General features: G+C 38.2%; 1 protein-coding gene and 1 pseudogene across 3 annotated transcripts in view; both read left to right on the plus strand.

Annotated features, from left to right (window-relative positions):
* ZFAND3 (zinc finger AN1-type containing 3) overlaps nucleotides 1-15,846 on the plus strand; it is a 338,087-nt gene that overhangs the window by 69,814 nt on the left and 252,427 nt on the right. The gene's annotated exons all lie outside the window — the stretch shown is intronic.
* LOC129045573 (reactive oxygen species modulator 1-like) lies at nucleotides 2,850-12,808 on the plus strand (annotated as a pseudogene).

The raw sequence follows: 15,846 nt of genomic DNA on the forward strand, positions 1-15,846 counted from the left end.
AATGTCCTGTAAAGTCATGCCAGAGATCTAGATTTGATTGCCTGTTCTACCTTTCTGCTTAGGCCAGCGAGAGATAGGACTGTTGGTAGAGGGAGTCTGTTAGCTCCGGGGCAGGGCTAAATCTTTAATCCCTCCACAGGTTCCCCTTTCAATAATTAGAAAACAGCTGGGCTGCTGGGGCTTTGTTGTTTTCAGATCTCCTTAGCTAAAAGGTACCTGCTATACAGGGTTTTTGAACATAGCAATAGACCACTAAGTGGTAAAAACAAGAATTTTAAGTCTTTGGAACCTTTATAGAGATTTTTGTTCCTGGCTGCTTAGGGTGTGAATAGAAAAATTTGGTGTTGAGAAAGCAAGGACTGCAGGGATGGGGGTTGAGGCAAGAGTGGAGTTGAAGACTGTATTTAGAATTTCAACAGATGTACTTAAAAAAAAATTATTCCTCTGGGTGATAGTATATGGTTAAAAAGTACAAGAAGTTCAGAAAGATCCCCATATAATCACATGAGGACTACAGGTCACTGGGGTAGTACCAGGGCTTAGCAAGTGGTCAGCATCAGGACAGTTTTGTTATTTTTACTTCCTAATAGCCAGTTTAATTTCACTGGTGTTGCAGCAGAATGTCCCCAATATTGTATTTTCCAGTTTCTCTAGAGCATGGTCAATGTAGAGATAGGTAGCTATGACATTAGGGCGCTTTTCAGTGACAGGGCAGTTGTGTGGTTAGGTCCCTGGATATGGGGCTGGTGGTGGGAATTTTACTTTAGGGCCAATGTTAACAAAAATTTTACTCTTTGTGTCTGTCATTAAAGTGATCCAGCTGCTTCTGAAATAGAAAGGACCAGCAATGGCCTTGGGTTTAATAATGCTGAATCAAGTAAACATGTTTAAAGTTGTTCAGACTAGGAGTGGTTTCTTGTTTCCTCTCTTACAGTATGGAGTGGCCAGTAAGCACTTAACCTTAGGCTCTTCAGCTTCTGTTTATTGATGAGGTGGGAGGGGATGGGGGGTGGTGTGCAGTGATCAAATCAGAAGCATGAAATAGCCTTTCCCTTTGCCCAAGGATGGAATACTTGTTAAGGTCAGGGCTTTCAGGCCTCAGGGTTCCTCTGATGCCTGAATGAAGCATTGCATTCTAAGGTACGTTTTCCAGTCCTAGGGGTCAGTCCCTGCTGCTATACTTGTCCACTGGAGGAGGAATGCAGAAATGACTGTGACTCCTGTCTAATCCAGAGACCCCAAACCTCACTGGTCTGTGCACCAGCCCCATCCTCATTCGTTTAGCATGGAGAGTTTATTTTTACCCTCCTTTTTGACATTAGAGATGAGGGCCAGGACTAGATCATCCCAGTTCTTGGGCTGGACTTTATACAAAAATGAAGAACAGGAGGGGAGCCTGGCTGGCTCAGTTGGTAGAGCACGCGACTCTTGATCTTGGGGTTGTGAGCTCGAGCCCCACGTTGGGCATAGATATTAGTTAAAAATAATAAAATCGTACAAAAAATAAAAGTATTGTCACTTAAAAAAAAGATGAAGAACAAGGAGTTGGCCAGTTCTCTTGGGATTTCTTAGGAGCAATCCCCTGTCTCTCTTTATATTTGTTCATTGTGAGACTCTGGGAAATTTTTTTTCCCCCATAAACATTTACTTCTGCTCAGGACATTTCAGTGGTTGTGTTTTTGTTTTGTTTTGTTTTTAAAGATTTTATTTATTTATTTGACAAAGGGGAACGCAAGCAGGGGGAGTGGGAGAGGGTGAAGCAGGCTTCCCGCTGAGCAGGGAGCCCGATGCGGGGCTCGATCCCAGGACCCTGGGACCATGACCTGAGCCGAAGGCAGACACTTAACGACTGAGTCACCCAGGTGCCCTTTGTTTTTGTTTTTTGTTGTTTTTTAATTTTAATTTAATTTTTAAAAAGATTTTATTTGACAGAGAGAGAGCGCACACAAACAGGGGGAGCAGGAGAGGGAGAAGTAGGCTCTCTGCTGAGCAAGGAGCCTGATGTGGGGCTCTATCCCAGGACCCTTGGATCATGACCCGAGCCGAAGGCAGACACTTAACCGACTGAGCCACCCAGGCACCCCTTTGTTTTTATTTTTTAAACGGTGGTTTTATTAAAGATAGTTTTTTTTTTTTAATTGTCAGAGAGAGAGAGCGCGTGTGCACACAAGCAGGGGGAATGCAGGCAAGAGGGAGGAGCAGGCTCCCTGCCGAGCAAGGAGCCTGATACAGGACTCCATCCCAGGACCCCGGGATCATGACCCGAGCTGAAGACAGATGCTCAACCAACTGAGCCACCCAGGGGTCCCTCAGTGGTTGTTTAATGTTTCACTAGCACTACCCAGTGGATGATTATATTACAGTCCCAGTTAAGAAATCAATAATGTGAGTCACAAATAGTATAAGTAGTGGACGAAAGCATGTCTGGAGGGTGAAGGCATGGTAGGGTAATTTTATCCCATTGTATCAGCAGTATTTTTTGTCACTGTGAAGAATTGAATTTTTCTGTTCTTAATTTCTCCATCCCCCCCTTCCCTATCTGTCTCTCTCTCTCTCTTTTTTTTTTTCTGTTGACAGTATGGAAAATACTTAGATTACAAATGAGTTTAATTTGCCAAATGTTCTTAAATAGTTAAGTCTTTAGAAATCTATCCTGTGGGAGTGGGGGGGGGTGCCTCGGTGGCTCAGTTGGTTAAGCATCTGACTTCTGCGTAGGTCATGATCTCAGGGTCCTGGGATCAAACCCTGTCTTGGGTTCTGAGATCAGCGGGGGTCTGCTTGTCCCTCTCCGTTTGCTCCTCTCCCTGCACGTGTGCATGCATGGGCTCACTCTCTTCCTCAAATAAATAAATAAAATCTTAAAAAAAAAATTTACTTCTGAAGATTTTATTTATTTATTTGACAGAGAGAGACACAGCGAGAGAGGGAACGCAAGCAGGGGAGTGGGAGAGGGCGAAGCAGGCTTCCCGCTGAGCAGGGCGTTTTATTAAAGATAAATGGTATATCCCATACCTAAATGGTATATCCCCTTTATTGTCCACTTTCCCCACCCACCCAGGTAATTTTTGATGTTCTGGAGGTTTTCCAGGCCTGGGAACCCTTAGTTAGAGGTTCTAAAGATTACAGTCAGTCATCGTGAAGAAAATTTGGATGACTAAGAGCTCCAGGGCCTTAAGAACTTGTGTAGGTAGAAGGATGTCTAGAGTTCTGGTATATGTGTATGTAGCTTTTGTAATGGAGGTTAATTTTGAATCTGATCACATAGAAGTGGACGGTTGTGTGGTCTGATTTTGATGTTGGGACTAATCAGGGCTTTAGAAATGGTTGAAAATGAAGTATGTCTTGATTCACAAAAGTATTGCATGGGGTAAGGTTTCATATCCTTTGAGAGATTGCTAGAATAAAATTCCAGTGTGGCTTCAGGCTGTAGAACACGATACCTGTGAAAGTCTCTCATTTGTACCATTTATCTCCTACTCTGAATATTATTTGGGAAGGCAAAATTATCAACAAGCAAATTAGTAGAGTCATTCAAGTATGCAGTGATGTCACTCAGCATTTTTCTAATAGATGTGAATGGAGAAAAAAAATTTTCAGTGGGTTCTTCAAGCTGCTGTTGCATGGGGAACATTTATTATGGCTCATTCACTTCAGCTCTTCCAGATAGTAGTAGTTTCCAAATCCACGTGTGAATTTTTGGGAAGGAATTTTGACTACATCTTTGTTTTCCCTTCACCTTCAAATTCCATTTTTGGGATACAAGTAAATCTTTGTTTTTACAAGCCTTCTACTTTTTTTATTTTTTAAAGATTTTATTCATTTGAGAGAGAGAGAGAGAGAGCTAGAGAGAGCACAGGGTTGGTGTGGAGGGGCAGAGGGAGAGGGAGAAGCAGGCTCCTTGCTGAGCAGGGAGCCAGACGTGGGACTTGATCCCAGAACCCTGGGATCATGACCTGAGCCTAAGGCAGACGCTTAACTGACTGAGCCACCCAGGCGTCCCTTTACAAGCCTTCTAAAACAGACATACACATGGTTGTTTTTCAGAGTTCTTGCTTTGAGCTTCTTTAATTATTCCAACAGTGCCATTGCTGCTCAGGATGTCTTGGTGTCTCTTTCTTGGGTCGGTCTTCAGGTACTGAAGAACATTGCTTTGACTGCTCTTTATTGGCTGATCATTTCTTGGAGCTTGGATAGGTCTTTGGGGGATGGGGTATGATAAATGTTTGAGACAAGATTGGAAAGAGAGTTGATGACCATCAAATTGAATACTTAAGTTCTCTATTGAGGTAACTGTAGAACAATGAAAGGAACCAGAGGTGTGTCCAGGGACTTTGCAGCCACAGGACTTGACTGACCTTGGTTTCCTTATTTCTAAAACCAAGAGCATATCCACCTTGCAGGATTGGTATGAGAATAAGTGAATAGTCTCTGTGCTTGGTTTGCAATTGGCCTTCACATATGTTAATTCCTTCTTATGGTTTGTAAGTGTAGATCTGAAGACAGTTTTGAAGAATTCTAACATTGTTTTTGAGTAACTGCCTCAGTGTTTAGAACAACTTCCGTGAGATTGCTTGTTGAAAAGACAGCACTTAATTGGGCATATGTTTTTTTTTTTTTTTACAGATTTTATTTATTTATTTGAGAGAGAGAGAATGAGAGACAGAGAGCAGGAGAGGGAGGAGGGTCAGAGGGAGAAGCAGACTCCCTGCTGAGCAAGGAGCCGGGATGTGGGACTCAATCCCGGGACTCCAGGATCATGACCTGAGCCGAAGGCAGTCGCCCAACCAACTGAGCCACCCAGGCGCCCTGGGCATATGGTTTATTTGTTTAAAAAAAAAAAGAAAAAGGGGGGAAAAGTGTATAATTCTGAGCAGAAGCAACCGAGCAAATATTCTGTTTTTGTTTTTCATTTTTTTTTTTTTTTAAAGACTTTATTTTTTAGAGTTGTTTTAGGTTCAGCACACTTTTGGTCAGTAAAGCCACTACCTTAAAAAAAACTTAAGATGACTTTGTGTATGTGCATACGAATATCCATGTGTATGTTACAAGTAAGAATTTCATGTTATGGATGTTGTAATCAAGAAGTTCTTGGTTGTACATTATGCTTCTGTTCTTTAATCTGGTAACTTAATTAATGGACATTATAAAGTATGAGGAGTGTTCTAATGAGGTAGGAAGTGTGGTGATATGGTGAAACAGCCCCCTTTCTTTTAAATGTCATCTAGGTATACATTTTGTACAGTTGGGAAGCAGTGAAATTGCAGAGTAATGGAAGTAATTCTCTCGTAAAAGTACATGAGAATTGCTTCTCAGTTAAAAGAAATGCATTTGTTATTTTTGGCATGTGTAAGAATTTTATATTACATATGTACTCATAACTTTCTTCTTTAAAATAAAAATCATTAGTACTTTGTTCCAACTAAAGCATTTGCTTTATATCAGGATTATTAAAAGAAATACGTATCTTTTAAACATGTTAAGTAACCTTAATGTATATTACGAGAAAAGACATAATCAAATTGGGACTTCTGGTGTTGGTAACGAACTTATGATAAAAAGAAAAAACTCACCTTAGATTGTATTTCTTGATGACAGAATCTTATCTGTGGCATATTTCAAGTCCAAGGCAATTTAAATATAAAACTGGTTTTTAGTTTTGCTTCTGTTTAGATTGGAGAACTTTATTTGGTGTAAGATGCAGATTTCATAAGTATACCACATACACATTTTTTTTGGCCAAAAAATAAGGTTTGCTTGTTTGGTAGTTAAGCATTTAATCAACGAGAGTGGATCTTTTTAGGCAGTTGTTTGTTAACTATACCCATAATTTCGGGACAAGCTCTTGTAGCTTCTGATTACAGAATGTGTTATTCCTGGAGAAAATCACATATAGCCTTTTGAAAAACAAGTGGTCTTTGCACACACATTTGTAGAGTCATGCTATCGCAAGTGCAGTTGGGCTTTTCATTGTGTTGAGATTTCTACTTGTATGTTCTCATCTGTCATTTTTGACTGTCCTAAGAAGGCATTCATAGACTCTTTTTTCCTACACACTTTCCTAATTTACTAAATAGAAAAAAAACCAAAAAAACCCATAAGGTGGAACCATAAGTTAAGGTCTCTTCTTGTATTACATCTTCCTGGTAAGTACTTTTCTAAGTCTACAGCTCTAAATTTTTTATATGTATATCTGCTTCTTTATATCAGAGTATGATTAAAGTTTCTGGATATTATGTTTAGCAAAAGTTTTAATAGATGCATTAAAAAACATTTTTGCGAGCGACCGAAGCTGCGAATGAGATGCCAGTGGCCTTGGGGCCCTACGGACAGTCCAGCCGAGCTGCTTCGACTGTGTGAAGATGGACTTTGTGATGGGCTGTGCAGTGGGCATGGCGGCCGGGGTGCTCTTGGGCACCTTTTCCTGTCTCAGGATTGGGATGTGGGGTCGGGAGCTGATGGGCGGCATCGGGAAAACCACGATGCAGAGTGGCGGCACTTTTGGCACATTCATGGCCATCGGGATGGGCATCTGATGCTGATAAGGGCAGTGGTTGCCCAGTACAGCTACTCCTTCCCATCAGTCCCAGCTCATGTACTATAATAAAACAAATCGTTGAGTAAAAAAACAAAAAAAAACATTTTTACATTATGAATTGTTTAACTTTATTTAAAGCCAGCCTGGCAAGTTTGAATGTCACATGACTCAGTCTGATACTGTAATGGATCAGCTCAACTGAGCTCTGAGCTAGTTTAATGAAGTTAGATAATATTATATTCTAAAGAGAATTAATGTCTGAAATGCAGTTGTGTAATTATGGCATCAGTAGGAATGAATAATGATTCAGTCATCTGTGCTTTATTCTTTTAGGGCTTAATTTTTCATGTCATTTGGATTGTATATGCATTGAGTTTTCTTACATGTCTTCCCTTTTCCATAGTGCTCTGGGATCCTTAGGAATAAATGATTACATGAGAGACCAGAATGCAATTCTCCAAATGATACTCATTTCTATTTTTGTTTAATATCACCTGGTGTGTTATTTGCAGAAACGTTACTCTTAAAATGTGTGAGGCTATAAGAGGACTTGCACAAACCTCTTTCTCTTGGATGTTGCTGAGTCCCTGGATGGTTTTGGTTGCAAGTAACTTAACACCCAACTAAAAGTGGCTTAGACAAATGCTTTTCCACAATGTGGTGAAGGACCAGTTGTTTTGTTTTATTTTTTTTTAGTTTCAATTCATTGCAGAGTTTTATTTTGTAAAATACAGTAAAAATGTTGGAATATAAAATTGCTATAAAGTTTCTGAATGCCTGCTCTCAGGCATTATTGTTGTTGTGGACTAAAAACACACACTTTGCAGACTAGCAGCAGTCCATGGGCCATCCTTTGAGTAGCTTGGGCTTAAACTGCACAGACATTTATTATTTCACTTAACAAAAAGTGTGGAATCTCCAGTTCCAGGGTGGGTTTTCTAGCTCTGCAGTTCCCTTTCCATTTTGGTTATAAAATGGCAATAGCATCTCCAGGTGTGCCCCTTCTTGTGAGGACATCTGAAGCAGGGAGGAAGGAGAAGGAGAAAAAAGAAACCTCTTTTTCTGCTGTGTCTTTTATATTATTAGGGAATAAAACTTTTCCCGGGAACTCTTCTGCCACCTTGTATCTCCAGAAACCTCTCTTCATATTTCATTTGCCAGAACTGAGTCACGTAGCCATATTCATGTCAGTTGTTGGCAGAGAGGAACAATGGATGCCATACTGGTAGACCAATCTTGATTTCTCCCCTGGTGCTATGCCCAGGGTCACCAAAAGAAAATGGGGGTTTTGTGAGTGAAGAGGATATGAAGTAGGTGAAGATTGGGTATGTAACCAACAGTATTTGCCACACAAGAAGAGAGGTCAGTCTGAGAAGCTCAGGCATTGAACTTCTTTCTTGTGTTACAGTTAAGAAAGGCATAGGAAGGTGAGAAGAAAATAATGAATGCCTTTGATATCCAGTGTCCCTGATATTGGACTATGGGCCCCTCTTGGTGAATCTGGAATTTACTACAGGGCATTACTGCTATATAAATAATACTTACCTGCTGGCTAGAGTATATTTGATTTGAACCATCATTCAATAACCAGCTAGACTTGGAAAAAATAGAAAATGTATTCTTGTTTGTTGATATAACCTTTGTTGTATAATATATATTTTTAGTATTTTCAAACCTATGCTTCATTTTTAGAAGCTACACTGTATATTTTAAGCAGTGATTTGATTTTTTTTCTGATTACTTTTGCAGCTCTGTTAGAAAAGTGAAATGATTTGGCATGTTAAGACATGTTCCATTTATCATCTTTAGGGTACCTCTCATGATACTTCATTTGAACAACTAAGCCTTGTAGTTTGTTATGTTACTGCTTGCATTTGGCACTCACTTCTTAGTTTTAGATAGGATAAAGCAGGAATTTAAAAAGTACATGAAACTGCACATAATAGCAAGAATCATTTTAATTCCTTTTGTATTCATATCCCAGCTGACAACACAAGCATTGCTTTGCTACAATCAGTCTGGAATTAGTAATTTTGAATGAGAGTGTACACATGGGCATTTATAAATACTTACCCTGTTAACAGCTTATGAATATGTGTTTTTGCTTTTTGGTTTTACAATAAACAACACCTCAGTTTGAGTCCCTAACGATGTTAACTGTTACTGAATTTGAGATGTTTAAATGAGTATCTCTGATTGCTCATATTTGGACTTTTGGGCATCCATAGAGGAGGGGTGCAGGTTGAATGGAAGAGCATGAGCTTCCATTGGCTCTCCGACTTCTGACTCTGTTATAGGTTGCTGGTGTGGTGTAAAGAGGCATGCCCCTCTGAGACACAGTTGCCTTTTTTGTAATACCTGCTCTGTCATTCTATCTCATTGGGTTGTTGTATGGAATGAATTAGATTATGAATGCTTTAAAAGATTTCACAAATGTGGAGGCGCCTGGGTGGCTCACATGGTTAAGCGTCTGCCTTCGGCTCAGGTCATTATCCCAAGGTCCTGGGATCGAACCCCACATCGGGATCCCTGCTCAGCAGGGAGCCTGCTTCTCCCTCTGCCTCTCCCCTGCTCATTCTCTCTCTCTCTCTCTGTCTCAAATGAATAAATAAAATCTTAAAAAAAAAAAAAAAGATTTCAGAAATGTAGTTGACATGTATTATTATCGTTAATAGTAAGTTTCAGGAAATACAGTAAAAGGTACCCAAAGCACGAGTAGTATGGCTAAATTAATACCTTGAGATTATTTTTTGCTGATTCACAAGGAGACATTGTTTTATCAGTTTATTTCCTTTTAAGGTAAGTGTAGTCCTGGTATTCTGGAGTTCTTGTTGATCTGAGAATTTAAACATCAACATATAGAATAGCAGAAGTTATTCTAAGTTCACTTTTTATTTTGAAACAGCTTAAACTTTCTTGATGGTCCCTCCCAGCTTAATATCTTAAAAGTAAACCCAGGAGTGACTTTAGCCCAAATGATGGAGCAGGCAACGCTAAACACTTGTCCCTCTCCAGAAACATTGAAAAACAAGCAAGAAATTGTCAGAACTGACTTTGTCAGAATTCTGGAAAAGAGTCAAAGTGTTCAGCAACCAAGCAAATGTTTGCATCACCACAAATAGAGCTATGTATGCTTTAGTTCTCACTCCCTACCAACTCATCTTCTTCCCTCCCCTGCAGTTCTTGGCTGTCTCTACAGATTTCCCTCTTCTGGAAATTCATTAAAAAGATTCATAGAAATGAATCATTGTATCTGCTCTTTTTGTAACCGGCTTCTTTAACTTGGTATACTGTTTATATGGTTCCTCTGTGTTGTAGCATGCATGATGCTTGCTTCCTTTTTATGGCCAGATATTCTACCGTATGGATATATATATATATTTTGTTTACCCATTTATTAGTTTTTGGACGTTTCTGTTATTTCCACATAATAGAGCACTAAAATACATGAAGCAAAACTGACAGGAAGGAAGGGAGAAATAGAAATTGGAAAACTTCAAAACCTCAGTTTCAGTGATGTTTAGAACAACTAGACAGAAGGTAAACCAGGAAACAGAAGACTTGAACAACACTGTACACCAATTAGAGCTACCAGACATCTATAGAATACTTCAGCAAATAGCAGAATATACATTATTCTCAAGTGCACATGGGTTTCTCCAGGATAGACCTTAAGCTAGGTGGTAAAACAAACCCTACTAAGTTTAAAAGGCTAGAAATCATACAAATTATATTTCCTTACCATATGGAGTGACATTAGAGGTCAGTGGCAGGAAGAAATTTGGGAAATTCACCAGTATATGGAAATTAAACAACACACTCCTAAATAACCAGTGGGTAAAAGAGGAAATTAAAAGGGAAATCAGAAAATACTTTGAGATGAATGAAAATGAAGATACAACATATCACAGTGTATGGGATGTAGCTGATACAGTGCTTATAGGGAAATTTATAGGTATAAATGCCTATACTAAGAGAGAACAGAGCTCTCTCAAGTCAGTACTCTAGCCTTCCCACTTAAGACAGTGGAAAAAGAGCAAACTAAACCTAAAGCCAAAGGAAAGAAGGAAACAAAGATTAGAGTAGAAGTTAATGAAATAGATAATAGAAAATAGTAGAGGAAATCAATGAAACCAAAAGCTGGTTCTTTGAAAGGATCAACAAAATTGATAAACATTTATCTAAAGAAGAATTAAAGAAAAATAATTAATACCAATTCTTTATAAATCCTTAAGAAAAAAAAGAATAGGAAGGAGCACTTCCCAACTCTTATTTTATGAGGCCAGTATTACCTAGATATCAAAACCAGAGATACACAAGAAAACCAAACAGTTACAGTTCTTTGGAATGTGGTTGTAAAAATCAACTAAATACTAGTAACATGTAAAAAGAATTATATAACATGACTAAATGGGATTATGTCAGGAGTGTAATACTGTTTTAACGTCTGAAATTAAGTAATACATCAGAATAAAAAACACGTGATCATCTCAGTAGAGTCAGAAAAAGCATTTGATAAAATCCAACACCCTTTGATGATAAAAATACTCAATAAGCTAGAAGAGGGGAACTTTCTCAGCCTGATAAAAGGCAGCCAGGAATAACTTTTTATTGTTATTTTAGTTATCTTCATCTTACAGTAGTCTGCCTTAAAGTGATATTAGAAAATTCATGTATGGTGTAAGCACCTTCTGTTGTTCATCTCTTGAACTTGAGTTATTGTTAACCGTGTACTTTTACTTCTTCATATGTTACAAAATCTATAGTATGCTTTTTGTGCTTTAAAATTTTCTCAAAGAGGTGTGAATAATTAGGGAAAAAAAGGTTTATTCAAAAAAAGTTTAGGGGCGCCTGGGTGGCTCAGGTCATGATCCCACAGGGTCCTGGGTTCGAGCCCCACTTGGGCTCCCTGCTCAGAGGAGAGCCTGCTTCTCCCTCTCCCTCTGCCTGCCTCTCTGCCTACTTGTGCTCTCTCTCTCTGTTAAATAAATAAAATCTTAAAAATAAAAAAGTTTATTCACATAGTCATCGTTCCATGCTCTTTATTCTTTTGTGTAGGTCTGTATTTCCATTTGATGTCATTTTCTTACTCCTTGAAATGCTTACTTTAACTTCTTTTTTTTTTTTTTGGTGGTCTTCTGGTGTGAAATTCCTTCATTTTTTTTATATGTATGAAAAGGTCTATTTTTCCTTCATTTTGGCGATTTTTGCTGAGTATTGAATTCTAGATTGACAGTTTTTTCTTCTAGTGCTCTAGAGATACTGCTTCTCAAGCCTTTTACTTGAGTTGTTTCCGGTGAGAAATCTGTTTTTTCTTTCTCCTGGGTCTTTTTTTTTCTGGTTACTTGTAAGATTTTTTTTTTGTTACCACTGGTTTTAAGCAATTTTGTTATTATATATCTTGGTGTAGTGTTCTTTATATTTTTTGAGTTTGGTTCTTTGAGCTTTTTAGAGCGACAGGTTTATAGTTTTAATAAAAGTTTTAAATGTTCCTTCTCTTATTTCCTCAAATATATTTGTTTCCCTCCTGTCCTTTCATAGACTCCAGTTACATATATATTAAGGCTTTTGAAGGTTTTTTTACATGTATCTTTGTTCTTTTTCTTTCTTCATTTTCCCCCTCTTTCTTTGTATTTACTTTTGCTAGGTCTTCAAGATTATTTATCTTTTCTTCTGCAGTGTGCTCTGCTGTAATTCTACCCAGTATATTTTTCATCTCAGGACCATGTAGTTTACATCACTAGGAGTTAAATTTGGTTCATCTTTATATCTTTCAAGCCCCTAATTAACTTTTTGAACAAAAGAGAATACAGTTGTAGTAATTGTTTTAATTTTTTTTTTTCAAAACGACGTGGGGCTTGAACTCATGAACAAGGTCAAGTTCAACCAACTGAGCTACCCAGGCTCCCCATAGAATGCAGTTGTAATAATTGTTTTATTGTTGTCAGCTACTGATTCTATTATCTGCATCAATTCTGGATTTGTTTTGAGTGCTTTGATTTTTACTGTTTCTGGGTCATATTTTCCTGTTCTTTGCATGCTTATTGTAATTTTTGAGTATAATACCAGACATTATTAATTTTACCTGGTTCGATGATGGATATTTTGTTTTCTTACAAATATTCTTGAGCTTTGCTTTGAGTGCAGTTCAGTTTCTTTGAAAGAGTTTGATCATTTCACATCTTTTAAGCTGTTTTTTAGGCTGTACCAGATCAGCATTTAATTAATTAATTAATTAATTAATTTTTTAAAAGATTTTATTTATTTATTTGAGAGAGAATGAGAGAGAGAGAGCACATGAGAGGGGGGAGGGTCAGAAGGAGAAGCAGACTCCCCGCCGAGCAGGGAGCCCGATGCGGGACTCGATCCCAGGACTCCAGGATCATGACCTGAGCCGAAGGCAGTCGCTTAACCAACTGAGCCACCCAGGCGCCCAGATCAGCATTTAATTTAAAGTTCACTTACTCCACTACTGATCCAAAACCTTTCTAAGCACTGTCCTATGAATTTTGAGGTTTCCATTCTGACTGCTGGGAGCTGACACTGTTCCAGGCCTGTGTGAGCAATAGCTGTTGTTCCCTCTAATCCTTTTGTGGTTCTTTTTTTTTTTTTTTTTTGAAGATTTTATTTATTTATTTGACAGAGAGAGCGAGAGCAGGAACACAAGCTGGCAGAGTGGGAGAGGGAGAAGCAGGCTTCCTCCCGAGCAGGGAGCCCGATCCTAGGACCCTGGAATCATGACCTGAGCTGAAGGCAGAAGCTTAATGACTGAGCCACCCAGGCGCCCCCTTTTGTGGTTCTTATCTCTTCCTCACATGAACACGGTGATAAGTACTCAGCTAAATATTCAAAGAGGACCCTCTGCAGATCTTCAGAGTTCTCTGTGTAGCTGTCTCCTTTCTTGTTACTACCCTGAAGACTCTAGCTCCCTTGGCCCTCTTAGTTCTTAGGTCCTTGGCTGTGGCCTGAGTACACTCTCCTTTCAGTAAAATGGAGAAATCAGAAGCTCATTTTATTTGTTTATGGTCTCTCACTGATCAGTGACCTTCATTTTCTAACGTGACTTTCACTTCTGATCATCTTTATTTTCTTGAGAACCTTTGTTTCATGTGTTTTGTTTATGTTTGTTGTTGTTTGAGGTGGAAGGGTAAATTTCGTTCTTGTAACTCTGTCTTGGTCAAAAGTGGAAGTCTTCATCTTCTTTCATTTTTTGTGTGTGAAATTAAATATATATAGCATATATATACAGAAAATTGTACACCACGGATGTGTACATCTCAGTGAACTGTCACAAACTGAATTCTTGTGCATCCCCTGCCCAGAACACAAAATAGATCATTGGCTGTATCGCAGAAGCCCATTTTGTACCCTCTCTCAAGTCTGATTTCTTTTAAGCAGTATTTGGAGATATATCTACATTGTTGGATGTAGTGTGTTTCATTCATTTTCATTATGTATACTATTCCATTGTAGGAACATGCCAGTGTATTTACCCATTCTAGTGTTGAAGGACATTTGGGTTGTTTGTTATGAATATTTTGTGTACATATCTTGTATTGTACCTGAGCATGTATTTTTCTTGGGTGTATAACTAGGAGTGCTAAGACCTGTGCCAAGATAGAAGTTTCTGTATTGCCTATTTGAATAGATGATGACAAATTACTTTTCAAAATTATACCATATGGGTTCTGGTTGCTTCATATTCTTGTTGAGACTTGGTATTGTGGTTCTTTTTGATATTATTCTCTGATAGAGTCATATTATCTTATTACGGTTTTAATTTACATTTCCCTGATTACTGCATTGTTTTTCAAAATTAAAAATACTTTTTTGAAGCATTAAAAAACTTAAAAATAAAAAGGCTTTGGCCTTTTGGTTTGTCTTTTCCTCATTGAATTGTAGGAGTTCTTATACATTCTGTATTTTAAGTTATGTGTGCTATGGATAGTTTTTCTTAATCTACTCTCTTCTCTCTGTCAATGAAGAGATTTTCTTATGAATGAAAAGATAATTTTAGTGTATTCCAGTGTAGTAATTCTTTATGGTTAGTGCTTTATGACTTCTAAGAAATCTTTCTCTATTTAGAGGACATGAGGGCATTTTTCTTCTGTTACCATTTTTGAGCTCTATTGTTTTGTCTTTCACAGTTAGATCTGTAATCCACCTGAAACTAATTTGTTTGTATGATATGAGGTAGGCATCAAGGTTCATTTTATTCCATATAGACATTTAATGGGCCAACACCATTTATTTATTGAAAGAAAAATCCTCTTTCCCTGACTGCTGTGCAGTAACACCTTCCTTATAAATCAAATGTCCATACATGTGGTCTTGTTCTGGATTTTCTATTCTGATATATTAGTTTGTCTATACTTGTTCTAGTACCCAACTGTTTAGTTACTATAGTTTTACAGTCTACAGAGAGTTTTGATATCTGATAGAGTAAGCCATCCAGCTTTGTTTTTCTTCAAGATTGATTTGGCTGTTTTTGGTTATTTGAATTTCCACATAGATTTTAGAATCAGTTTGTTAATTTTCTTATAAAAATTGATTGGAATTTTGATTGGGATTGCATTGATAATTTTAGATTTGGGAAGAATTTTTTATTGCATTTTTCAGCCATAAACATGGTATCTTCATTTATTTAGGTTTTCTTAAAATTTTATCAACTACGTTTTACAGTTTTCAGAATAGTTTTTTTTTTTTTTTTAAGATTTTATTTATTTGAGAGAGAGAATGAGTGGTGGGGAGGGGCGGGGCCGGGCAGGGGGAGAGAGAGAGGCAGACTCCCTGCTGAGCAGGAAGCGGGATCCTGGGCTCAATCCTAGGACGCAGAGATCATGACCTGAGCTGAAGGCAGATGTTTAACCTGCTGAGCCACCCAGGTGCCCCTCAGAATAGTTTCTTGCACATATTATCTATTTATATAATCGTTTACTCTGTGAATTAGTTTACTTCTGTCTTTTAAATTCTTGTACCTTTTACTTGTTTCACTTTTTTTTTTTTTTAAAGATTTTATTTATGTGACAGAGACAAAGCGAGAAAAGGAACACAAGCAGGGGGAGTGGGAGAGGGAGAAGCAGGCTTCCCGCAGAGCAGGGAGTCTGATGTGGAGCTTGATCCCAGGACCCTGGGATCATGACCTGAGCTGAAGGCAGTCGCTTAACGACTGAACCACCCAGGCACTCCTGTTTCACTTTTTTTTAAGTGCACTGACTGGGCTGTCTTGTATATACTTGAATAGATGTATAAATGTCGTAATAACAGTTTTACTTGTTTTATTTTGTTCTGAAACAGAAAGCTTTCAGTTT

This window comes from Mirounga angustirostris, unplaced genomic scaffold (genome assembly GCF_029215605.1).
Source record: "Mirounga angustirostris isolate CCGP_5_RB_7025 unplaced genomic scaffold, mMirAng1.0.hap1 SCAF_8, whole genome shotgun sequence".
Taxonomy (NCBI): domain Eukaryota; kingdom Metazoa; phylum Chordata; class Mammalia; order Carnivora; family Phocidae; genus Mirounga; species Mirounga angustirostris.